This window comes from Cryptomeria japonica, chromosome 5, assembly GCF_030272615.1.
Source record: "Cryptomeria japonica chromosome 5, Sugi_1.0, whole genome shotgun sequence".
In the NCBI taxonomy this organism is placed as follows: domain Eukaryota; kingdom Viridiplantae; phylum Streptophyta; class Pinopsida; order Cupressales; family Cupressaceae; genus Cryptomeria; species Cryptomeria japonica.
The window spans coordinates 207,577,952-207,605,875 of NC_081409.1; positions in this window are offsets into that span (position 1 = coordinate 207,577,952).

A 27,924-nucleotide genomic window follows, 5' to 3' on the forward strand; every position below is an offset into this window, starting at 1 on the left:
TTCATTATATTAAAAAAATGAAGGCAGATTAGAGCAACATTTCACACTTGTTAAATATTAAAAAGGTTTCACTCACGTTTTAGAATTGGTAAAAAGTTTAGTGTTAGGAACAGTTTGATATTTAATAATAGAACTTCAAGAGTGTGGTGGATGTTGCAGGGGGAGTGGGATCTGCAATATCTGTAATAGTTGCAGAATATCCCCACATTCATGGCATCATGGGATGTCCAAAATGGCGAAGAACCCAGACAAGAAACCCATCCTGTTCCATCAAGGGTTTATTTTTTGGCTCTACCACTTCCACTTAGCCTTGTGTCCACCTAGACATAAAATTGTGTCAGAGGCCCCTCTACATTCTGATTCTCCTCCTGTGGCTTCCATATTGGACTCTCCTAGAGGTCACCAGAGTAAAAAGAAGTACCTAAAGAATTCAGGTGCTAGTAAAGCTTCCCCTTTGGACAACAACTTAACCTCTAACGCCACCACTTCTAGTTCGCCTACTCCCCAAGGGGTTAAGACCACTCCCAATACTCCTCTATTCATGCATAGCCTTGACGCGGTTGGTCTCCGTGACCTAAAATAATGTACTACATCTTTCATCTTGACTAAAAGAGGGAAACTCAAGCATTATGCGCCCCTAGCCAAGAAAGACAAGAAAAACCAAACCCATCCTCAAATTGAGGGAATTGATAGTGATAATGAGATTATCCAAGCCAACAAGGACAAAGAGAAGAGCGTGAGTAACACCAACCCTAGGACGTCCAATAGGCTAGTGAGAAAGACTATGGAAAAAGGAAAAGATAAGATGGAGATGGAAAAACTTGAGAAATACTCTGAGGCGGAGCAAGAGTTTGAGAATTCAGAGGAGGAGAAGAGCTCAAAGAAGAAGACCACTAGCCACTCATATAGCATTAATTCAATACTTGTGGACTTGATGAAGGATGCTTACCTATCTGAAGATGCCCTCTTGGGCAATGGAACCCATTTGGCAAGGGATACGCATCCCTACACTAAATGTGATGCCATGCTACAAAACTTACAACCCTAAAGGCAAAAGTCATTGACCTTGAAAACAAAATGGTGCACCCTTCTAGGTTCATCTTGAAGGTGATGCACATGTCTCTCACTACCCTGTGCCTTCTACAAAAGAATATGCCCACTAAGGAGGCTAGAGATGAACAAAACTATAAGGATCTTTTTAAACTATTCACTGAGGATTGGGGTGGCCCATTTGTATAACCACTTATCTGCTAGTTTTTGGTGTTTTAATTGTCTAAGTTTCATATACTTTAAAGACTTTTAAATATTGCTAGTTTTATTTCTCTAATTTGCTTTTGATATTATAGATTGGACTATTTATGTGTTTGAATGTGCTATTAATGGCTTGTTAAAGCTGCCTATGGATTGTTTGTCTACAGGGTCAGCACCCTAGTTTTGTTGCTTATTAATAATGTATGTTATGACACACTATAGGGCAATATCTTATTGGAATATGATTTGGATGCCACTTTTGGGTGGTTTTAGTTCATCGGTTTTTAATTACCATTTAATTGTTTAGGATTTTGTATCTCCTATATATTAGGTGTTTGAGATGAAGATTGCGTGTAGATATTTTTAGATACTAATAAGCTATAAGAATTCCTCTAGATCTCTAGTTGGTGATACTCTTATGAAGTCTTTCTCTACAAGTGTATTGCAATCATAATCTATTAGATAATATACTTAGCTACTTTAAAGTGTAGGGTTTTTCTCCTCAAAGGATTTTTCACACAAATACCTATGTTATGCTATACATTATTTACTTTATGTTTAAATATCTTTTTTTTGTAATTATTAAAATCTTGAATTTTGTACAGCATTCTCTTCTAAATATTCAAAACATTCTCTTGTAAAGGTTCGGGCCTCTCCTAGTTTAATATATTTAGAACATTCTCTTTTAAATATTAGCATAAGAAGTATTTTCACATACTATGTTTCAATTTATTTGATATCAAATCTTGAGTAACTCAGCTTCTCTATGTTGGGTAGAGGGTATTTTGTACTAATCTTTATCTGAGTGGGTGCTTGTGTAGAGATATTTTTGTGTAATTATAAGAAAATATAACAAGCATATCAAAGATATAGATAGAAAGTTTCTCGTGCATAAAATTTAATTTATGAAAGATCAATATAGAGAATGTGCTTCTAAACTAAGATATATTGGCTATAGTATCTACTAAAGGAATTTTTTTAAACATATTGTCCTCCACATGCTCTACACCTACAATTTTAAATCTTTGTGAAAAATTAAAGCACAAAAATTCCATATATATGAATGTTGAAATTACCATCTTTTTAATCCATTAAAGATGAACTTCATTAACGTGTATTCTATTTTTATTTTGTCTATTTGAAACTTGAGTTGTTATGATTGGTGAAGTAATTTTGAAGTTGCAAAACTCTACTAACCTTAAATTTTAAGAAATTTTATATTATAATTTTTAATCATATAATTTTATAGACCTACATATTTATAAATAAGTATTATTCTAATATTATAAAATTTTAATTACTAACATGCAAGTTATTACTAGAATCTATGAAATTTAGAGAAGAATATTGTTACACAAATAAAATACAGTTGAAAACTATTTTTAAGTATATTGAAATCATTTGTTATCATAATAAATAAAAGTGCTCTATAATATTAAATTTTAAGAATAGATAACTTAATGAAAAATTATATATTTAATTTAAAGAAAATCCAAAATTGTAACCTTTTTCATATATATGTATATTTGTATGAAAATTCAAACACACAAATAAAATCTCTATAGAAATTATTATTTTAAAATCTATGCTACATAGACGAAATTATCACAATTATGATTTATTAAACTTTATTTTACATATATTTAGTCACTTAGTACTAAATTTCCCAAATAAATCATTTCACGTCATTTAAGATCACAATGTTGGCTTATACAATTAAATCATGTCAAGTGGAATGTACCACATGTAAATCATTTCCATATACATATCCCATTTATTATTATTTATTATTTATAATGTACTTATTGTTCTTCCAATTTAGTATTTTTAAATTTCTCTAAGTGTCTAAAAGAAGGGTAGTTCAATGAATTAGTAACTCTTGAAACCTACTCTATAAAACAAGTCCTTAAATTCTTCCTTTGTTCTCTCCTTTCCACCCATATAACCAGCCATCATTTGCATATCAAACAATAATCCTAGCATACTCGATAGAAATATCCTGGTATTGATGGTTTTTTCCTTCAAGAAGTTAAGATCGCAGCTTGAATGTTAGCTACTACGTGTTGTGTGATTTGGCCAGATGGCCTGGTTTTTGCCTTAGAGCACGAAGTTGGTTGAGGAGGTGTTGTCACTCTCCTCTTGCCACGCTATCACTCCTAGATAGTTGATCATGGATCGGATCCCACTCAACAGTTGGTGTGGGTCCTCATGTCAATTGACAGTCATTCTTGTTGGGATCATTAATGTTTATTCTCCCAATGATGTTGTGGAACGATCTTATTTATGGTGATGCATAGTTGATTCATTGCCACCTAATACTTGGGTCATGTGCGGCAATTTTAATATGGTTGAATTGGCCTCTGATAAAGATGTTTTTGTGTCTTTTCGATGGACAACTAGTGAAAGAGAAGCCTGGTTTCACATGCGTAATAAATTGGGTCTTTTCAACCCGAACACTAGTCGTCATTCTCATAGTGTCTAGAACACTTGGTGTAATTACAGAGTTGGCTCTGACGGGATTTTTAAGTGCTTTGATTGTGCCATGATCTCGGCTCAATCTTTTTTTTCTTTTGGGGAAAATCAAGCTCTTCTCATTTTACTCCTTGCTGAGGTCACCGTGTCAGATCATTTTCCCATCAAGTTCAGCATTGAATGGTAGTCAGGTTGTATGTGTCCTTCCAAAATGCATTTTTTCTCAATACTTCCTTGTTGAATCATCCACCCATGTTGGCCCATATCCAATGGTTCTGGAATCTTGAAAGTCATCCTTCTCAACCTACTGGTTGGATTACATGGTGGAATGATGATATCCAATGCACAGTGTGATTCCTCCACATCTATGGCAAATAGCTAGCCTTGTATCGCAAGTGGTCCTATGAGGCTACAACCAAAGATTTTTGTGCTACCACTGAATCTTTGGCAGCCAACCCTTTTAGCCCCAATTTGCAGGTTAGGGTTGCCCAGCTTCGAAATCAAAAATAGGTAGCAGATAGCCATGTTTCTCAAGGTACCTAGATTAAAGCCAGGCTACATTGGCTCAAGGTGGGTGATCGTGCCTCTAAAGAGATCTTTTTAGCTCTTAGAGATCATCATTCATCCCCTGGCATAAACAAGATTAAAGATGGTCAATTGGTACTCTCAGAGTTGTCAAATATTCGCTAGGCCTTTGTCAGACATTATGAGAAGGTGTTCACATCATAGGAAAATTCCCCTGAGCGTGAGCAAGCCTTGCAGGAGTGCCTTAATGTTTCTCCTTCTCAGTTCTCTGATGCCCAAAGGAATTTTAATGATCATCTTTTCACTATTGCAAACCTAAAAGAGGTTATTTTTTCTATGGCTGATGACAAAGCCCCTGGCTACGATGGCTTCCCTTGTGAATTTTACAAGGTTTTGTGGCCTTGTGTTGGCTCCAACCTGCACAAGGCCTACTTGGAGGCTTTTCACTCTCATACTCTGGGGCAAATTATTATCAAAGGGAATATTAAATTCATACCCAAAGTTGGTGACCCTGAGGATATTCGTAACTAGCGACCCATAACCTTGCTCAATGTTTCCTACAATATTATCGCCAAAGCCTTAGCTCTTAAAATAAAAAATCTCCTTCTGCAAGGTGTTCATCCAAAGCAGACTAGTTTTATCAAGTCTAGGTTTATCTTGGACAATTTGTCATTGCAACTTGGGAAGCAATGGAGTGGGCTCGACGCTCTTTGCAGAAAGCCATTTTGTCAAAATTGACATTGCCAAAGCTTATCATCGCATTGAATGGCTCTTTATTCTTGCGATGCTCAAGGCTTTAGGGTTTGAACCTTATTTTATTCAGTCTATGCAAATGCTCTTTAGGGATGCTCCTACTTGCATCACTATTAATGAGCGCCAATCCTTAATTTTTGGCATTTTCAAGTCTATTCACCAAGGTTTTCCTTTAGCCCCTTCGTTGTATGTGCTTTCCACTAAAGGGTTTTGGTATTTACTTGTTGTTGCAATTTCGCTTGGGTGCATCAGGGGAATATCCCTGCTTGAGTCACCTTCTTATCTTGACGATGGTCGCTTTGTTGATGATTCATTTCTTACCCTCATTGAAGAGGAAAACAATGTTAAAGAAGCTTTCCATTGTCTTGACATCTTCTGTTTGGCATCTAGATTGACAATTCAATGGCACAAAACCTAGTGTTATAGGGAATCCTATCTTCCTGACCCACCTTGGATTCTTCGGTATGGCTGGAAATGGATCCAGCATGGGGAGATCTTTTGGTTCTTGGGAATTCCTTTTTATTTTCAAAGGTTTGTTGTTGCCCTCTAGAATTATGTGATTTCCATAATCAAAAAGAAGCTTTCTTACTAGATAACCAAACCTCTCTCTTTAGCTAGTAAATTCTATATTTACTCTAAATTTCTTGTTGCTACGCATGTTTATTACTCTTCTTGTTGGGCCCCTTCCAAGGCCTCCTATAGAAAGCTTGAGAAGCTTTTACATGATTTTTTATGGGTTAATAGAGTTGAACATCATAATTTTCATAGAGTCGCCTTTGTTGTCTCCCACGTGAATCTAGAGGGCTTCGCCTCTTGTCTACCTAGAAGCAAGGCATCGCCATGTGTGCCAAATGGGTCCTCGAAACCATTTCTGGCAGCAAGGTCTAGAAGATTCTTCTTCGACATTGTAATTTTTTAAGGCACCCAGTCAATAGACTGGCCTGGAAGGGGATTGGCTTACAAACCCTTCTAGTTATGAAATATTTTATGTAGATCCAGGGTACTTTTGTTGCCAAAAGCATTTGGTGGGCTTGGGAGGTTATTAAGCCATGGCTCCACTAGGATGGCTTGGATTTCAGGGACAGTCTCACTTTCAACCATCGCAATATTTGGTGGTTGCCCCTCATTCAGGTCTAGGGGCTTCCTCTGGCCCGTGTTCCTAGAGGTCATGCTCTGTGTTTTCACAAACACAACTTTTTTACTCCTTGAGATATCTATTCTTGTGCCACTATGAGTCTTCGCACTTGGGAAGATCTGCAGATCTAGTTTCGCCTCACTCAATGAGATCGATAAATGTTTGAGCTTGTTGTCTCTGCTTTGCCTCTGAATATGATGCATAAGATCAACATTCACTTGATGAGGCCCTGGTAGAAAGATTGGCAATGGTTCCCCAACACCTCCTTTTGTAATTACAAACCCAAGTTGGTTTACCACTGGTTGGTTTCTCTCTTGCCTATGGTTTCCACCTTGAATCTTCTGTGGCACTTGTATTCCTCTCAGAGCACATGGCATCACATATTTCTTACTCTCTGGTCTACCATTGCCAAACCCAAAGTGGCTCATTTTTCCTGATGTATTCTTTTTCAAGGCTTGCGTTTGGGTTCTTGTCTCCGGCATCTGAGGGTGCTAAACCCTCGTTGTCCTTTTTGTGGACAACCTGAGACCTTGATGCATCTCTCCTAGTCTTTCAAAAGGGCTCAACAGTTGTGGGTTTGGATTCATGATTTTTTCCAGCCTTTCCAACCTGAACCCTTCTCCCGGCATATGATTTTACTGGGAGATTCCCTGAGGCTTCCTTTCAAATTCACACAGATGTGGCATTCTTTCAGGATGGAAATCCTTTTCAGTTTGTGGAAAGTTGGAAATGTTGTACTTTTTTCTCACAGGTCTCTTGATATATATATTTTTCTGTATGATAAAGATTGCATATGTAATAATGCACGATGTCACAGATTCAAGCGCAAGTGAATAAAGTGGCTCTTGAGGTAGCCCACTTCCAGGTGCTTCCTGATCATTGGGGTAATGCCTCTTGTATGGTTTCTAGAATTTTGTTGGACCCCTTGCCTCTGGTGATCGTTATCTAGCTCGTGGTAATTGGCATGGTCATAGTTCTTCTACCAATGGTTCTCGTATGCCGCATTCTCAGGCTCCCCGTCGCCACTCTAGCACAGGGAGATATTTTTAGCATTGCTACTCGGCCTCTCCTCCTCAGGATGGCCTACGAGCAGCAACGTTTCTTCGGGACTATTGGTTCTAGTTGGCCAGATTTTGGGGGTACTAGTACCTCTAAAGGGTTCCCCTAGCTTTCTCTAGTGATTTATCCTAGAAGAAAGGATAAGGAAGATGATGAAGTTGTTGAGGATGGGTGGCCTCTTCCGGAGTCCCCTTGACCCTATTGATGTATGGGGTAAGAAGGATGGCATGAATTTGCCTCCTCCTTCTTCTGCCACTACTCTAGCCGCTTAGGCTTTTTTCTGATGCTTCTAGTTCTTCGGGCTATGCCCGTGTTTTGTTAAGTTATTTTGGTATTTTCGGGCTCGACCTAAGTGACTTTCGGGGAGTGATTTTTTCCCTCGTGCCCTTTTTTTGTGAATAGTGTAATTTTATTATATACTTTAATGGAAGTGCCTATTCATCAAAACAAAAATACCTTCATTAATATTGCATGTACTAAATGAATTTTCTCAAACATATTGCCCTCCACATGTTCTACTCCTATAATTTTAAATCTCTATGAAAAATAAAAACACAAAAATCTACTAATATTAATATTGAAATTACCATCTTTTTAATCTATTAAAAATGAACTTCATTAGTTACATATACTCGACTAAAACTTTTTTTTTCTGAAATTCACAAAGCTCTACTAACCTCAAAATATAAGAAAGTATATATATTCTAATTATCAATCATTACGATGTGCTCAATAGGGTAGATTGCAAATTTTGTGAGGATTTTCAGTCTTGAACCTCCTCCTTCAAGTACAATATTGAAAAAGGTAAATGAATAATGTGTTCTCGAGTGATTTTCATGTCATTTTCATTTTGTGACATCTCCAGAAGTATGTCAACCAAGTTCTTAGTATGGTCTTTCAGGTCTTGGTTTGCCCTGTGCCTGCGCTCTTCTATGTGTTCTTCAAAGAAATTGTGGGTCTTCTTTATCTTCCCCTTCGCACAACAAAAATCAATCAATCCATGCAATGGAAGGAATCAAGTCTCCAATGTTGAAAGCTGCATTCACACTTGTGACCAAATCATCATCTTAAGAAAATTTACAATATATGATGAGATTAGAGATGGTATAAGTCAAGATGAAAAAAAAATCTTCCGTTTACAAATTTAGATGACAATTATTTAAATGAGGAAGAAACAATGCATGCCAATCCTCTTTTCTGCATGTCAATCCTTTGGATGCAAAGATGCATAGGTTTGGATGACTAGTTAGATTGATGTTTTTAATGTTTCTTTGTAGTCGATTTGTTTGGTTTGATTTAAGTTCTAATGTTTTATTATTGGAATAGGGTTTGGATTCCTTTCAAAAATACTTAAGATACATCACTTTTATGAAAATTTAAATAAAATAAATAAATATAAGTAAAATATAAAAGAAAAGGAAATATGAGAAAGTATTATGATATATGTGGAAGATATACATCAGCCAACACTGATGGATATGTGACTTGCAACATGGCATCCATTAGGAGGTCATATTTTTGTGCTCAATCCAACCATGTACATTTATATATAAATAATGCTTCTCTTGAAACTTGGATTTCTTTAATTGAGCCATAAATCCCTTGAGGATAGGTAAATTTTTTGGGACTTGGAGAGGAGAAGAAGGTTGTCACATAAAGAAGTAAAGGTCTATAATTAAATTTCTAGGTACCTGTACTATTTAATGTCATACTATAGGTATTTTCTTTGCTAAAGGCACTAGTTTCCTTAGGTTTTACACATTTATTTAACATATTGATAGAAAATAAGTTTTCCATTTCTTTTAACTACTACAATCTATTATAGGTATTTTTAGTTGCCTAACTAAACCCTATACACTATGATTGAATCTATTCACTTATTTAATGTTTGTTCATACAAATCAAATGATTTATCTTGGTTGAACAAATTTTATGTCACTATAATAGGTTTTCCATCTTTTTCTTTATTCTTTTACCTAGTTTAAATGGTTCACTTGGCAATGGTTGTGCTAGTATAAACTAGTTATATTCAAATGATATATACCCTTTTATTTTGCTACTAAAAACTAATTCTTTCACATTTCTCTTCAATTTTTTATAATAAAAAAATGCATATGAAACGAATGAACAAAAGATAGTTTTATCCTCTTATTATGCAACTATGATTTCTTTTGTTGTATAAAGAAATGAATATGAGGAAATAATTCGAGGGTTGATGAAATTGGCTAATATTAGGAAAAATTCTCTCCCACAAGTTCTTTAATTTCCACATTAGATACTTGGAACATTTGTAGATTTTAACATATGAAAAATTTTATGTGCCTTATGATTGCCATAAGTGATTTCCAACATTACATGAATGTAACTACATTTTGAAATATTCATTAAATTTAAGAAGCAATTTAAGTTACTATCTAAGCTCTCGATGTTTTAAGAATATGTTATTTGTAATAATCCTAAGAAATCTTAGGGTTCTATTAAAAGATTTTCCATGTTTTGTTGATGATATGTATATATTATAAATTCTCCATTCTATTGTAACCTATTTAAATCTAGCTTGTAATGAAACTCTATTTTTATGATTATTGATTGTGTTTATATATTTTAATGGTTTTGGTTAATCATTATTATGGAACAATCTAAGATATAATATCTAGTTAGAATGAGTGAGATGCTATCTTAGTGAATATAACAAAGATAATAACTCTGTCTAAATCATGCTAAGAGACTAGCGAGTGAAATAATTTATTTTGTTAAAACTTTGGCACTATTTATAGTTATATATTTAAAATAAGTAAACAATTTCTTAAAATTGTAGATACAAAATATCTTAAATGCATCTCACCAAATAATTATTTGTTTTCAAAAAAAATGACACTATTGTTACAGTTATATATTTGCAATGAATAAATAATTTATTGAAACTATAAATAAAAACATCTTGAACACATCTATGTAAAAAGTACTAAGCATCAAAATATATTTCATTGGGTATTTTATATACATGTGCATTAAAGATCAGTTATGTTTGATTACAAAGAAAATAACTCACATAAGCTAAAACAATTTGACTAAGTATAAAAAGAAATAAAATTAGAGTAGAGTTAAAATAAGTTCTTTTTAAGTTAGAGTTTAAATTGAAATATTTTTCTATATTAATAAATTAATTAAAAAGTAAAATAAAATAATATTTTTTTAATCAATTTAGAAGTTTAAATTAATAAATATCTTATTTAAAATAGTTAAATGTATGAAATAAAAATATATATTTTATGTTCATTTCATCTTCTCAAAATTATAACAAAAAAAATCATTTAAACAAATTGAAAAAAAATTACTTATTTTAATAAATAGAATAAATATAAAACAATTGAAATAGTTTATTTTTATAAAACTTTGATAATATTGTTATGATTGTACATAATGATATGGACTAAATAATTTATTAAAATTATAGATAAAAGATATGTAAATATACTCATATCTTTTAAATAAATATATAAATTACAATATTATATGTATACTAATCTATAATAAAATAAACAATCGCCTTTTAAAATTGGTAAACAGTTTACTTCTAACTAGTACTCATGTTCACTTCAAATAGTTCAGTATTGCTCCCATACATGGTCAGTAAAAAATCCTTATCTCTAAACTTCACAGATTCTAGTAGTAACTTGTATGTAATTAAAATTTTCTAATTTAAAATAATATTTACTTATAAATATGCAGGTCTATAAAATTATATGATTGAGAATTAGAATATAAATAGTTTCTTTTATTTTGAGGTTAGGTTAGCTTTGCGAATTTTAGCAATCAAGACAACTCACTTTAAATGCTTTGAAAAAAAATAATTTTAGTTGACTATATGTAGCTAATGAAGTTCATTTTTAATAGATTAAAAAAAAGGTAATTTCAATATTAATATAAATTGACTTTTGTGTTTTTATTTCTTATAGAGATTTAAAATTGTAGGAGTAGAGCATGTAGAGCATGTAGAGGGCAATATGTTTTAACAAATTCTTTAAGCATATGCAATACTTATGAAGGTATTTTTATTAAAATTAAATGATGGTCTAATAGTATATCTTATTGTTTCTTTATAGTGGATTTTACATAACTGGGATGGTGAACAATGTATAAAAATCTTTAAAAAGTGTTATGAAGCAATTTACCAAAGGATGGGAAGGTTTTAATTGTTGATGCAGTTATTAACAAAAAGGAAGGAAGCAAGAAGAAAGTGGAATTTTTGTTTGATATGCAGATGATGGTTGGTTGCATGGGTGGAAAGGAGAGAATAGTGGAAGAATTTAAGGACCTGTTTTATAGAGCAGTTTCAAGAGTTACAAAATCATTGAATTACCTTTCCATCAGATACTTATATAAATTTCAAAATAATAAATGGGAAGAACAATAAGAAAATAATAAGCATTATTGTATGGATTGATACTTGCTAAGTAGCTGGGTTATTCAAAAATTCATATTGAAGGGGATTCTTCTATCATTGTTAATGCTTGTAAACATAGGAAGTCATTCAATTGGCACATTAACTATATTCTCGTCCAATTTTGGACCCTCTTGGATTCATTTGAAGAGTTTCACTTGTCACATATGTACAAAGAAGGGAACAAGCTAGCAGATAGACTAACAAACTTGGGATGTGATGGCATAGAGGTCGACTCATTTAAAGATGACAGAGTTTTACAAATTTTCCCTCATTTAGAAGACATTGTGAAAGATGAGTTGATTATGGAAAATGGAGAAGGCATTCATTAAAAGAGAAATCATTACATTCTAAACCAATTTGCACTCAATTAAATTTACACAAGTTGGAGTTGATGCGGATCTTATTCCTCCTCAACATATCCTATTGTTGCATGTGTGAGTGGTTAATAATAAGATGATTGGCGGCTAAGACATGGAAATCTTTGCACGACTCTTATCATTGGCACATGCAAAGGCAGGGCTTTGGGTTGTTCAAACTCGGGAAAATCTTCAAATGTACATGTTTTTTGCTAACTTTTCTTTGTTGTGCAGGTATTTATTAGCTTCGTACTAAAAAACATAGGTGGATGGTCTGACCCTCCAAGTACTTAGCCTTCATCACTTAAATAAAAGGCATCCTTCAAGATTCTCGCATAAGCATAAAGGTTTTGCAGTGGGTTCAAATTTCAAGCTTGGTTCGAATGCAACAGTGAACGTCATCGCCAAATGAAGGGGAAAGGCAGAGTCATACTATGTATTCAACTTGTAGAAGGGAGCACATGGAATACATGTCGCATAACTATAGAGTTTACATTTTAGTGGTAGAGTGGAAGTGGTTATTCACAAAGCACATTTCAAATGAGCACCTTGGTCAAGTCTTCTACATTCATAGTTACCAGGTCAGAAAGAGTATTAAAAGGTTAATTGGAGAAGAAATTTTGTTTCCTCAAGCAAGAAGGCTTATCTTTCCATCCCAATTGGTTTCAATATTTGTGTCTAATGATTTAGATTTACTCAATGCCTTTCATTGTTGGAGATCATAGATGGCAAGGTTGTTAGGGAATTTTTTCTTCCGGATAATAAACTTCTCCTTGTAGTTCAAAAATACGATCTCTGGGAAGGCCAAGCGCACATTTGTGGTCTTTTCCTATGACACTTCCTCCTCAACAGGAATGCTTACTTGTCAATTTATGGTAACATCAAGCATATGCTTGAGATGCAGAGTTTTACATACATTCAGCGCGCATTGGATAGACACCGGGGAGTGATTGGGCAAGAAATGACAGATATGGTTAAGAAGAAGGTAAATGCACTACTCATCTTATTGAGTGTTCATCATGCTGATGTCCTAGATCATCCCCATCGGCCTCCAGTTCTTTAGGGTACTCAAAATCAGAGCAATTCACGATTCACGGTGCTAGACCTCAACATTCCACCAGAGATTGCAGTACTTCTCATATGTCATTTGTTGGTGTAAGGGGTTTGATTCAAGAACAGCAGGATGAAAATGAAATGAACCTAGAAGGAATGGAGGAATAGACTATGCATAGGCTTTGTTTTTGTATTATTCTCAATTTTGTAATCCTCTGAATAGAAATATAATAGTTGGTGATAGAAGATGTTAATAGGTAGTAATCTTAGAATTAGGGGTTCTTTATCTTTGCTGATGATAGTTGTAATTAAATTAAATTCTGGCTGATAAGAGTTATTTTGCAATTTCAAAACTTATTATTAATATATATCAGGCTTAATGCCTTTTGCTGAAAAATAAATAAATATGGTAAAGCTTTACATGTATGTGGTACATTCCACTTGACATGATTTAACTGCATAAGTCAACATTGTGACCTTGAATGATGTGAAATGAGTTATTTGGTAATTTTAGTACTAAGTGATTGAATACATGCAGAATAAAGTTTAAAAATTAATAATTGTGAGAATTTCACCTTTGTAGCATAAATTTTTAAAATAATAATTTGTGTAAAGATTTTATTTGTGTGTTTTAATTTTCAAGGATGTACATAAGGGAAGGTTCTAATGTTGGATTTGTTTTATATTAAACATACAATTTTTCTTTAAGTTGTCTATTTTCAAAATTTATGAAGATTTAGTCCCTCTTATATAATTTTTGCATCATACAATAGGACTACCAAATACAACTTTATAAATATAGATATGAAAAAAAATTGTTACAATCTCATCAACAATGTTTTTACTATAAAAATTTCACTTACATTTCCTATAAAAAAGAATCCGATTAGCTTTTTCAATCAAACCTATAGGGTAGAACTAGTGTGTTGAAATGTTTTCAAATTGTATTTTTTTAATTTGACTTTGTGCAATCTACTGAATTTTTTAGAATGAAACAAATAAAACATCAATTGTAAAAAAAATAAGATTTTCATTACAAACTAAATATTTTTTTTATTTCAATATTGATGGAGGAGCATCTAAGAGGTCATGCAATCTAGCATCACCCATAAATAGGCTAGCATGCAATTTTTTATTACGCACATTGATTTGTCTTTCTTTATTGTTCTTTGTGTGCACATTTTATTGATATACATATGTTTTACTTTATTTAGAGAGTTTAGGAAGGTTTCTCAACCACATTAACTTATGAATTTTATTACATGACTTATTTGATGCATTCATATAAATTATTAAATGCAAAATCTTTTCAGGAATAAATTTGTTTTTGTAAGGAAGTTAAATAGTGAAAAAACTTCCTACACTAACCTTGAGAGGAGGGTAATGCAAAAACTTTTACAGATTGTCACAACAGTTACAAAAAATAGAAATAGATATAATAACATTAAAACCATAACACAATGATTTATGTGGAGAAAACCCTTTCGGGAGAAAAACCCCACACTCCAAAAGCTGCCCAATATATTATTCAACAATCAAAACAGATTACAATATACTTGCAGAACAAGCTCTTTGCAGGAGTACCACTAGTCAAAGATTCAGAGGTAACTCAATAGCCATAAGACTTTTACACACACCCTCTATCTCAGGCACCTCATATATAGGAGATACAATACAGGAAACCGTCAAACAGTATAACAAAACCATGGGCTAAAACCATCCAATAAGTTGTAGTCGACCTTATCTCTCTTTTAGATGTCCTATGGCATGTTAAAACACACATCAACACATGTCCCTCCCTTTTACAATTCATTTATGTGTTCGATGTGTTTAATATTTCCTATTTCAAGGGTACAAACTTCTGAAGGCTATAACTTGTGAACCGTTTGTCTGATTGACAAACTGTTTGAAGCATCAAAAAGCTAGTGAAGTACTCTATTTCCTCGTAAACTGCTACACTACGCCCACTTTTCAGAGTATTTCGAAGCCTCTAAAGTCCTCAAAATCAAATTTAAACCTTTCAATGGATCACTCCAAAATGAAAAAATTTAATATCTTCAAAACTAACTGTGATCTTGCGATGTAACTTTACTAGAATTTTTATCTAGCCAACTAGAAGTTTCGAGGAGAATTTCTCATCATTTCATACTCAAATGAAAACTTACTATAAATAGTAACCTCATATAAATGCAAGGTTGAGACACCATTTTCCCAACAAATCTCCCACTTGTCAAACACCTTGCAAGAGCAAAGGGAGTATCAATACAATAAATCAATTGCTAGGGGCCATGAGGCCCATAGACTCCGAGCACCATCTGAACTTCTTTGTGATCACAACCTTAGTTAAACAGTTTGCAACTTATATCAAAGTTTCTACCTTAACCAGCTTCACCCTGCCATCTTCGACCATATCTCTGACAAAATGATACTAAACGTCAATGTGCTTGGTCCGGGCATGAAATGTCGGGTTCTTAGCTAGACAGATTTGTAATGTTCCCTTCTAACATAACTTGGAATTCTGGGACAATGACTTGAATTCCTTATATTTATTATGGATTATTGAGTCTGATTTTTTCTTATGAGTTATGTAATTGATAATATGAAGACAAATCAATATAGAATGATACTTCTTATGTCACTTGTTGTTTCTGATGTCTATAATTAAGGGTATGCTTCAGTAAACTGAATTGATATTCTTATTGTATCTAATATAGTAATTTACATCTACATTAAGATCTAAGTCATTATTGTCTATGGAAATACTCGAAGCGATGTCTGATTATATTATCGCTTGAAGCAAGTGTTACCTCTTAGAATTACTTGCAATGATCGTATAACCTGCAATTTCTAATATTGATAGTGAATGCTCGCTAGAAGATAGGGCAGTTTTTGTTGCTCCTCTAATTGAAGTATGCATCCAACAATGGGTCTTCGGCTTGTCTCTCTTCAGTTCTTCCAAACGGAGATAAAACAATATATACAAAGGTTGTTGTGTCTGATATACGATTTGCACTTCCCGCACTCCCTTAGATCCGAACTTCTGGATTTTCCTTGGTATGATTTCACCAGTAATGTGGGTTGATAATTTTTGGTTCTCACAGGATAGATTCCCCCTTGGAATGAATTCGAACGAACTTATATATGATAGAAGAGAGGCATTTCTTCATAAAGATGACTTTCCTTATGCAAAACACACCCCTTCACATTAGTTGCCACCTCTGTTATTATAAACGATGTCAATTAATTTATAAATAGTCCAGTATTATCGATGCTCATAATTTAATCAATTTATATCGTTAGGTGGCGATACTTGATGAAATTGGATGTTTCTTTTAATATACCGTTGCCATCCTTATTTGCTTATAAATACATTGATAAAAGCTAATCATTGATTAGTCACCAATATTATAGCCTCGGGTCTAATCGATGCTAATGTTACTATATCTGACTTCTGATTATGATAGTTTTTCTAGGCTTCCCTTTCATTGATTGTATATTGTTTGTGAGTAGACCATATAAACTTGGATGCTTGCAAGTCTTCATATTTTATAACTTGGGTCTTGGATCATCCACTAGCCTTTATTCATATCATTTATAAAGATAATAAAAGGAGTTTTCTCAAAATTAATACTATTTGATGACCTTCAGTTTGGGGATATTACAAGATCGCACTCTGAGTGTCACAATACACTGTCACAGCTCCTTGTTTTATTCTAATGTTTTAACATAGTCTCTTAAGTAAAATGGCCTCTTTACAAGCATGAGTAGCTGCCATATACTCTACTTCAGTAGTGGACAAAGCAACCACAGCCTGTCGCTTACTCATCCAACTAATTGCACCACTAAATAAAGTAAACACATAAGCACTAATGGATCTACTGCTATCAATATGACCTGCCCAATCTGAATCCACATACCCATGAATATCAAGAGAAAACACGTCTCCAATTGAATTACCACGATAACACAAAGAATACTCTGAGGTACCCTTCAAATATCTGAAGACTCTTTTGACTGCATCCTAATAAACTCTACCAGGATTAGACATATATCTGGACAAAACTCCCACTGCTTGGGCAATGTCTGGTCTAGTATAGACCATAGCATACATAAAACTTCCAACTACACTTTGGTAAGGCACTATGCTCATATCCTCCATCTCTGATTGGGATGTAGGACAATTTGCAGCAGATAGTTTCATTCCAACTATAAAAGGATCACACAATGGTCTACAATCCTACATTTTGAACCTCTGTAACACTGAATTCACATACTTACTCTAGCCTTGCCATAGCTTTCTATTCATTCTATCTCTTCTAATTTCCATCCCAAGAATATGTTTCACTGCACCAAGATCTTTCATTTTAAAATTAGCAGCGAGCTAAGACTTTAGTTCTGAAATCATACATTTCCCTTTACCAATGAATAACATATCATCAACATACAATGCAATGTATAGGAAATCATTTACCGGTTTCTCCAACCTTATATTTCATGTGGTTGGTCCTTAGGAATTTCTTCTCTTTCTCAGATTCAGTGTCTTCATCATCTGCATCTATCGATGCTGGTTTCTTAGCTTTTTGCTTCTTTCTTTTAACAGTTTTTTATGGTGTGATGAAAGAATAAGTATCTGGTATATTACTGGGAGGGGGGGTGAATCAGTAAATTGAAAAAATGATACAAACTTCCCAATCTCAATCTCAATCACACAAAGTAAACTTATCAATGAAATATCTCTGTCAAGATAAAAACTCATAAGAAAACTAGTTGACTATTATAGCAACTTAACAGTAAACAACATTAAACTTGTAAACATCCAAATGCTTTATCATATGTCAACAGACTTCATTTCTCAATTCTTTTGGTTATCATGTCTTATCAGAATAGTTAAGTAGTTAATCAAATCAATCATAAGATCGTAACCACAAAAACATTCACCACATGATTCAAATATTTTTTACGTAGAAACCCAAATGGGAAAAACCACGGTGAGATGAGACTCACAAGATAACTATCTGAACTCTTCTGAAGTTCGCCCTGTTAGGAGCCAAGCCTGTTAAAGCTTTGCAAAAGTCTTGTTAAGAAATGGTCCTGTTAAGAATCACCCGATTAAGGGACTGACTACAAATGCCTTGTTAGAAGCAAGTACCCTGTTAGGAGTAACCTCGGTAGAGGATTTGAGAATCCAAGCTAATGGATCACCTTGTTAGAGGATTTAAGAAGTAACCAAGCTTGTTAGAGCTTACCCGGTTAGGGGATTTCAGTTCTGTTGTAATTGTTAGAAAATAACAGGATTTTGCTTGATTTGTCTTAATAGAACTACACTTGCTTGATCAGATCCTTTTAAGCTTCTATTTGCCTTTACTCAAATTGCAGACTCATTATCCGATTCGGCAACCACACACTCAACTGATTTCTACCAACACCTTTTATAAAACAACTTAATCGATCTTATAACAAATCAATTAGGATGGTAAAACAACAAAAACCTAATTCTCTCAAAGAGATTACAAACAAATTGTTTTAAGTATGACAGTTGGATTTACATAGCAATTTGTACACATCAATCAAAAAAACTCCAACCGCTCCTTGATCACTACTTCATCGGACTTAGTAACTCATCACGTGCTTTGCATTAGATGCAATACACTTTGCTCATTACCTAGACAAAAATGCCCAAAACATTTTGAACTTGTCTTCATACAATGATCACACGTGTCATCATCATTACCGCTCATCATTAGATTATAAACCAACATAGCCAATTCAACAACCTTAATTGGTTAGGATTTAACAAAAACAACTGGTAGGGTTTACCGATTACATTACATAGATAGGATTTAACCTTTTATACCAGTTACCGGTTTAACTCACAAACTTACATACCGGTTTACAATATCCTCCACAAAGCTCTTCCTACCAATTACAAGACAATATCAATAATAACAACAATATCAACAATATCATTACCGGTTAATTGACATCAATGACAACATAACATATCATTAATGCAATCTTCATGTAAATGCCAACAGTTTTAACCGGTTCAATTGAAGAATCAACAACCTTTCCTCTTTTCTGAAACTAAATCTTTGAAGATTTAACTATTGGTTTCTCTTTTTCTGCACCTTTCCCTTTTCTAGCTCTAGTTTGCATACCAGTGGAGGTGCTGGTTGGAGTAGTAGATGTTCCAGCCTGTTGAGCAGCATGCTTTGCTCTAGATTCAGCAATAGCTTCCTTTTGTGAATCCATCTTTCTCAATAAAAGCTTTAACTTCCTTTCTAAATTTCTTATCACTAGTTGGTTAAGTTCTGAGTGCACTTGAAGGGATTTATCCTTGTAAGTGTCAAAACGTTCTAGTATTGAATCAACCGATTGTCCAAATAGATGATCAGCATATTCAATTAATAGTTCTTTATCAACTTCATATCCCATGGGCATAACCCAAGCAGTCCGAGGTTCTACAGCTTCCATCATACAAATATTTGTGTCCACCATAAAACAAATTGTTTTCTCATACCGGTTAACTACCTCTGCAGGTATCCTTTCTCTTGCATGCATTTTCTTCTGAAAATCCTTGAAGTATTCCCATGAAATATTATCAAAATCATTACGTAGCATCCTAATGGTATTCTTCATTTGCATCAAAGAAGGTGTACCTCCATTCCATTGAATATCACTAATACCGGGAAAATAATTTTGAAAATAAAAGAATAGACCAAGAATGAGTTGACAAAATTTGAACCTCAATCTTTTGTCCTTCTTATCGGCCTCTAGGTTCAGCATCAATTGACTTCTCAATGCTTCAGAGAGATCATAATCAGTATCTTCTTTGATCATCCGGTAAGCAGTATGAATAGCAGCTACCGGTACATTGTTCATCGTGCTTGAGTAGTATACCCTGTAACCAATCACCGCTGAAACATATTTCACTGTCGGATCACTAATATTGTTCACTGTCATTTCTCTACCATCTCATTTGGATCTTGTTGGCTTTTCTACATCATTCTTTGGAATGGATCTTAGTAAAGGGACCTCACCAGTTGCACATGTGTGTGTGAAAAGTGGATCGTATCTGTATCTGGAATACACAACACTTCAATAAGTCATTAGATGCATCATTAGTAAATCAATCAACAATGAACAATAAACCATCACAAAGCGACCTATTGCATTCTAGTAGATGCGAGTTTAGTCTTGCTCTCAGATTTTTATATGCAATACCAATGACTAGACAACATCTAAACGAAGGATTTAATCTATATGAGTACGAAATTGAGCTAAATGAATGCAAGATTAAGCTAGATAAACGCAAGATATGCAAGATATGCAAGATTAATGAATATTAGGCTAACATGATTAAGCTATGAATAAATTTAAGCTAAATGATTTAACGAATATGCAATAACTAATATGCAAATAGTCTCAATACAAAATCTTAATGAACCTAGAGAAAAAACAACATAATAACAATATATTCTCCAGGATCCTTGATTAGGAGATGAGAGCCTGAATTTATAGAAAATTCTTGGAAAGAAACTAACAATCGAGATCAAATGATGATGAGCGGTCAATATTTTCCAAGAAGAAGCACAACCCAAGTGAATTGATGTGATTGGCTACTTTTCTTAGTTTTAAAGGAAATTGAACTAAAATTAAGATTAAAAAAAAAACTGATTTATTCTCTATTTTAATCTATTTTGAGATTTAATTGTTTTAATTGTTTTTCTGAGATTTTTTCAATTTTTAATTTGATTTTCAAGATTATCTCCATTTGATTTCTTTTCTCAATTTTTAATTTATTTTTTTCAATTTAACTCTTTCTCCAATTAATTCATTTTTTGATGATTTAATGGAAAATTGATTTATTTAATTAAATATACTAGGATATTTAATAAAATAAATAGGATATTTGTTTTAAATGATTTACTTGGAGTGATTTAATTAATTAAATAAATATTTAATTAATTCAGAGTGATTAATTTGCCATGTGACATTGATGATTTAAGAAATTAATTGTGTGCTCAAGGTTGATTTAATTGCCTTTGGTTAGGACCTTGGTGATGTCGAGATTAGGGGCCCATGGTTTAGATGACCATTTTTAAGGTATTAAATTTGCCCCTCTTTGAATTAATGTGCGAGCAGTGCATTGGTTCAAATAATAGTTGATGTCTAGGAGATGTCAGTTCTGAACTTGATTGATCACGAACCAGATGAAGAGCAAGGTATTCAGCTTGTTTGAAGTGATGAAACCGAACAGATTTAATTAAAGCGATATCGATCCTGAACTTGATTGAACTAGGACTGATGAAGAGAAAAGATACCGAACTTGAACTTGATGGATCAAGAAGCAGATCTTATTGATCTAGAGCTTGATTGAACTAGAGATAGTGAGTGAAGATAAAACCAATCTTGAACTTGATGGATCAAGACACGATGAGTGAAGATAAACTATTCAGCTTGATTTGATGCGATGAAACTAAACACCTACTTAGATTGAGCATGTGATAAAAGATACTCTTTAAACCCTTGATTGAGTTTAAACAAATAATCAGCTTGATGAAAAGAGATGAAACTGATTAACATTAAGAGACTAATTTATATGAAGACAATATTAGCTTGATTTGATGCGACGAAACTGATATGCCCCTAGAGATTGATTTGATTCAGATGATCAAGAAATCTCAACTTGAAATGAAGCAATGAAGCTGAGATGCCCCTAGTGATAAGGTCTTGTTTGATATTCCATAAAGATTAGTTGCTCGACTTGTAATGAAGATTTTGAAATAAATTATCGACTTTGAGGATGTGATCATTGATGATAATGATGTCATGAGTATGCCCCCTCGGGAGTGAAATCAAAAGATTGACAGGTTGCGCAATGATTTCAAGCAATTTGATAAAAAGATTAAGTGATTAATGATTTAAGCGCAAAGAATGATTCAGAGGGCCATTTGAAGATTTAGCATTGATTGATGAGAAATTGAGCATAAATTGAAGAAAAGAATGAGCATTTGATGAGCATTTGTGCGAAATTTTGACTAGAGAAGTGACGTCAGATTTTGATTTCGATCCCGAAAATGGACTCGGGACAGTTGATTTAGCTTAGGATATAAGTTTTACATCAATCGGAGAAAGTTTAAAAATTAGGGTTTTGGCTATATAAGGGGTTCAATGTATCATTGTCAATTTTATATGATTCTTGCTTCGATGAGACATTGTATTTGACAGTTGATATCATTTGTACTCTTGGACATTGAGATTATGATGAGATATATGAGCTCTTGATTTGATTTCATCATACTTGTGTTTATTGATTATGAGATGTCTTTCTATATGCTTTATTCTATATGTATGTATGTCTTTTCAATATGGATGTATGCAATGGAGATGTGTATGCATGTTGTTGTTTTTAATTTCTTTTCTTATGCAAATAAATGATGAAAATGAGTAACCAGTAATGCAAATGTTTATTTTTCTTCATGCCATAATATGAATGCAAATAAGTAATAATGAAATGTATGGATCTATATAAGATTCTTATGTATGCATCTAACATCTCAATACATGAGTACTAGATTGGAGAAATGATGATGAATAAGATACCACTTAGCTGATAAATGATGATGCTTCAAACTCTCATTCAAAAGATAAAGAGATCATTGTTATCATGTCGAAATCACTCGAAATGAATAAAATTTAGAATGAATGTAACCTAAACCTAGTCACTGGATTTGGAATGCTTAATTTTCATAACTGAGCATTTACAAACAAAGCAAGCAAAATAGAGTTCCTTCCTTTATATATGCAATATCAATTATCTTGTCTGCAATGGCCCTTTTTGTTGTTCATATCTTTGGACAGATTATGCATGCATCCGGATTGCACATTAAAGTAATTCCCTCAAAAAATTCAAAGAAATGATGCCAACCTCCCTGTAGCATACAAATAAGTAGAGTTGAGGTATGTCTGGCGATTTCACCTTGATGTGAAGGCACTTATCATAGACACCCAGCTGATTAGATGTTTCTGGATCATCAGAATCACTCCTATAAGAAGAAAACAAAGAAAAGTATTATGCCCCCAATCCTTGCTCCTCTTAGTCAAGATAGACTTCCTCAAGTTACTCAGAGGGCATAATAATCGAAAACCAATGTAAAAGATAGCATGCAAAGAAAATCCAATCATATCTCAAACTATTTAGTGATTGTTTTCAGTAATCTTGTTTTGCTTGTTTACTCAGTGATAAAACTCTTCAGTAGTTTGTAGACGGATGACTGACTTGGATTGGATGACCTGGTACTACTGAAAAAAAGATGACTTGGTTGATACTACTTAGGACATGTAAATTGATCCGTAGATTACCCTAAAACTAGGACATTGATCGGTTTCAAGCCATGAGGGTTCCAAAAGAACCAGATTGTCACAAAGGGAACTAAAAGATATGTACAAGCTAAAGCAAAGATGCACTAAAGTGGGAATGAATAGGAAATGCCAAATTTGTGTTGATAGATGGAGCACTTCAGTACAAGAGGCACTTGTTTACCAAGTTTTCACCTTCTTGGCAGAGATCTTCTTTTTTTTTTTCACTATGATTTTTAGAATTTTTTTAAGGACATTTTAGTTATACAGGTTGTTGGAGAAGAGAATCTTAAGTGAATAATTTCTTCAAGTGGATGGTGTTGATCGGTTCATGGAGCTGTTCTCCTTCCGATGTTGAGAGTTGATAGGCACGAGAGCCAAAGACTGCAGTAACAATATAGGGACCCAGCCAGTTGGGTTCAAACTTCCCTTTGTGGTCTTGAAAATGTTGATTTTTAGGATTTTCTCAGCTATGTCGTCAGTATGTAGACCTATATGACATGATGATCTATAGAATGCATATGGAGACTATGATTTTTTGATATAACCTATGTTAATGCAATATGTATGATGAAGATGCATTTCCTATTCAAACAAGGATGATCGTGTTTGTTTAGCATTTCGTAATACACCAATTGAATTGGAGGTACAAAAATTTCATAGATAAGCGGTCAATCGATCCTTAAGGTCCCTCAGAACAAACAAATTAACACACCTAGTGACTAGGATTTACAAATGGAGACACAGAAAACTTCCCCATTGATTCTTCAAACTTTTATCTTCTTTTGCCCATGTGAGTGCAAATGAGTTGATTCCTACTCTTGTGTTCACTAAAGATCCTTAGGATCCTATATGACTAGCTACGTGAATTATTATAACTTCAAAAACATCTCGAATAGAGCCTTGCTGCCAGCAAGCTTTTAGAGCTTTGACGAGGTTATAGACTGTAATTTCTCAAATATTTCTCCATTGCCAGCAAGTGTCCATAGCCATGATGGAGTTACTTGCATGTTCCCATAGTCAAGCTTTTTGTCACACTTTATATGCGTGATATTTCAGTTATATATCATTGCTCTTTTTCCTTGAGATGAATATTTGGAATAGCACTTTTTCTCTTTTTATATTTTCTTGCGTTGACTTGTAAGTAATGAAACCTACTTGGGTGTGACAATTACAGCGGCACTGAAGTAGAATTTTATATTTTTTACTAGTCATATGATCAACTAGGTGTCTAGAATGAATTAGAGATTTTATTTATGTATTTGAGATATAGCAATTGATAGATTTTGAGTTACCAAGTCTCAAATAGTGAAATCACTACCCAACCATAACTAAAGTGTCATCACAGGGTAATGTTGAAAATGAATAACCTTAGGACCTCAAGGACTTCATGTTCGAATATCTAAGAAAGGAGACAAACTTTGTTTGTATTTAATGCAAACAAATGATAAACGTGGATAATTGCCTTGTTTTATTGATGCTGCTATATGCAAATGAAGAAATTTTATGAATGCAATGCATTTAAAAACTATATGTGATGTAGTGCTTTGAACAAAATGATATGCAATGCAGAAGCAAAATCTGAATTAACCCAGCCCTTAGATATAGTATCGTTTAAGGTGCATGGTGTTCATAGGGTCAGGGAGTTTTGTGTAGGTAGATCATTGGTCTTTCTTTGAAGAGTCAGATAAAGATGTATTTCCAAGAAGGACTCAGCTAAGTGTACATATCCACCATCTCCAATATTGATCTCCTTATATTTTGGATTTGGTGATGAAACTAGGGTAAATTCTTATACAAAGGATTGGATAAGGGTTATGGAAGGATGAAAAGGAGGTGCTAGATAATGGATGAGATGTTGAAAGTTTGGTGCAAGAGAGAATGGAAACATTTGCCGGATCACCATTGGCACACATCTTGAGGGATGGTGGATTGATGAAGGAAAAGTGGATCTCATATTTTGAGATTTGGATGGAGGAACAACCAAGGATTTTGGGACATAAGGATCCAAAATGGATGAAGGAGGTGATGGAGAAATAGATTTGGAAGGTTTGGATGGAGGAACAACAATCTTGGATGTCGATTTAGATTTTTCTTTAGATTGTTGTGCTTCAAGGAAATGTTTAGGGATCCACATGGTTTTTGATTTTTTATGCTTTTGCAGTTCCTTAGAGAGCATTGCTTGTACAAGTGCCTTAGGAACCCATATAGCTTTTGATTTTTCTTTCTTTTCTCGGTGGGCCTTTGTGTCCTTCTAGATGGATGGAAGGTACACGAAGACGTATGCCTTTGTTGATCCTGCATAAGGGATGGAGGGATATAGGGTCCTAAAATGGATGGAAGAGATGAAGGGGAATGAATGTATTTGGATTTTGGTTTAATAGGGATACCAATATCTTGAGGAATATCATTGAGGCCATGACCCTTAATATTGTCTTTAACATGAAGGGGTTCTTGCTTGTGAAGGTTTGCCCCTTTGTGTTTATAAATATTTTGACTTGTAGGATCATGAGAGGGATTTGTAGGCATAACACATCCTTGAGGTGAACATGGAGGATTATGACAAGGAGATGAAGGTATACTTTGATCTTGACGTTGAAGAGGACCATTGGATAGAGTAGGAAGGGTGTTTGACTCTTCATTTTGAATAGGATCATTTGAAAAGGTGGAAGAGGCATCATGATATTGCTTAGGAAGGATTATTTGCTCTTGAGATGGAAGTGGATCATATTGGAAGAAATGGAAAGGTATAAGGGGATCATCATGGGATTCTAGGGAAATAGGATCTTTTTCAATCATTAGATGGGATTGAGGAGTTTTGGTGTCTTGATGTTGATTTATGATAGGACTTGGTTTTTCATTTTTCAGATTATCCTCTTGAAATGAAGCCATTTCTAAGGAAGAGGTAATATTGTTGATATGAATGGAGGATTCTTGGAAGGTCTCCATATTTTGGCATGATGGGGAAGAATTTTGAGTGGGACTCTCTGGAGTGGGTATGTTTGGAATTGGAGTGCATCATGGCATAAGATCTGGGATATTTAAATCTTTAGAGGAACTTGTATCAATATTGGCATTAACTTGGATTTCCATAGGAGATAGCCCTTGACGGTAAACATGAGAAGTTTCATTGTTTGAAGGAGATGAAGAGCACAACAAACAGTAGGTGTAAAATGATAACAAGCACAACATGCTAACCCTATGGAAATTGGTTGAGAAGGAAAACATTTGCCTGCAACCTAAGTACACACCCAATAGCTAATCAAAATATGGTCATTGAGTCTCACGTAATGGGTTCTCAACGTCATATTAGCCGACTCCAAACACTAATGGGGGCATGATATGGCAAGTAATATTGGGGGGAAAACCAGCTATCCCCTTGCACAAAGATTATCCTCCTTTCAGAGGTGAGTCGAGTAGCTTCTAACCTAAAGTTTGTAGTAAGGGTTTAGTTCGAAAGGACCACCTGACTGTCACGCAAGCGTGATTTAGATACAAAACCCAACATGATGTTGAAACCATGTAGTCATGCAAGCATGATTTAGACTGTGAGGCCCTACAAGATGCTCAACATGAGACACTCCTCATAAATGAAGCAGTGCCACCGATTATTATGTCTCTTGAGACTTTCACCCTAGAAGAATTTTATTATAATGAGTTGGATTCTTGGCTTTGGCTAGACTCACTTGGGCCGTTCCCTCTCACCAAGCCTTAGGGGCTTCTTAGGAGGCAGACCCTCTAAAGGTATCAATAGATCTCAAACTCTAATAGAAAAAACCTCAAGGTCTGGATTTTTTATTGTCCGAGTGGACAAGAGCATACTCTCCTACTCTAGATTTTTCCTAAAAACACTTAAAACAAAGTTCTTTCCCTTATATAAATTGAAGTGCTCCTAAAAAGATCAAGAAGATAGAATGTTTGTTTATATCTCCCAAGGCAACCTGCAAAGCAAAGATATCAGTAGTTCGAGTTGATAATCTTTGGCAAGCGTATGTTTATTGATTGAATTATTTGTCAAGCGAACCTGCAAACATTAAAAGCCCAAAATTAGTTGCCAAAATAACATTAAAAAATTATCAAAAGAAAATTCTAGCATGCAAACTGTAAATTAAACTAATCTAACAAGAATTTCTATTCTTTATGACTATCCTAGTTATGACAGTTTTGATAGTACTACACTGTCATTTATAACTTTCCAACCAGAACTAATTAGAAAAATCTCTTCAGTGAAAATGTGGAAAACTTGGTTTGAAACAACATATCGAAAATTTGTTTAGATCCAACAGTTAAATAAAAAGTTATACCCTCCGAACAGAGACCATTTTTTACTGTCACAGAAGAATAAGTAAAATGATAATACTGCACTCTATCATTCATAAATTTCAAACCAGATAGAATTAGGAAAATCGCTTCAATGAAAAATGTATAAAACTTGGTTTTAAACAACATATAAAAATTTGGTTTAGATCCAACGGTTCAATAAAAATTTATACCCTCCGAACAAAGACCAT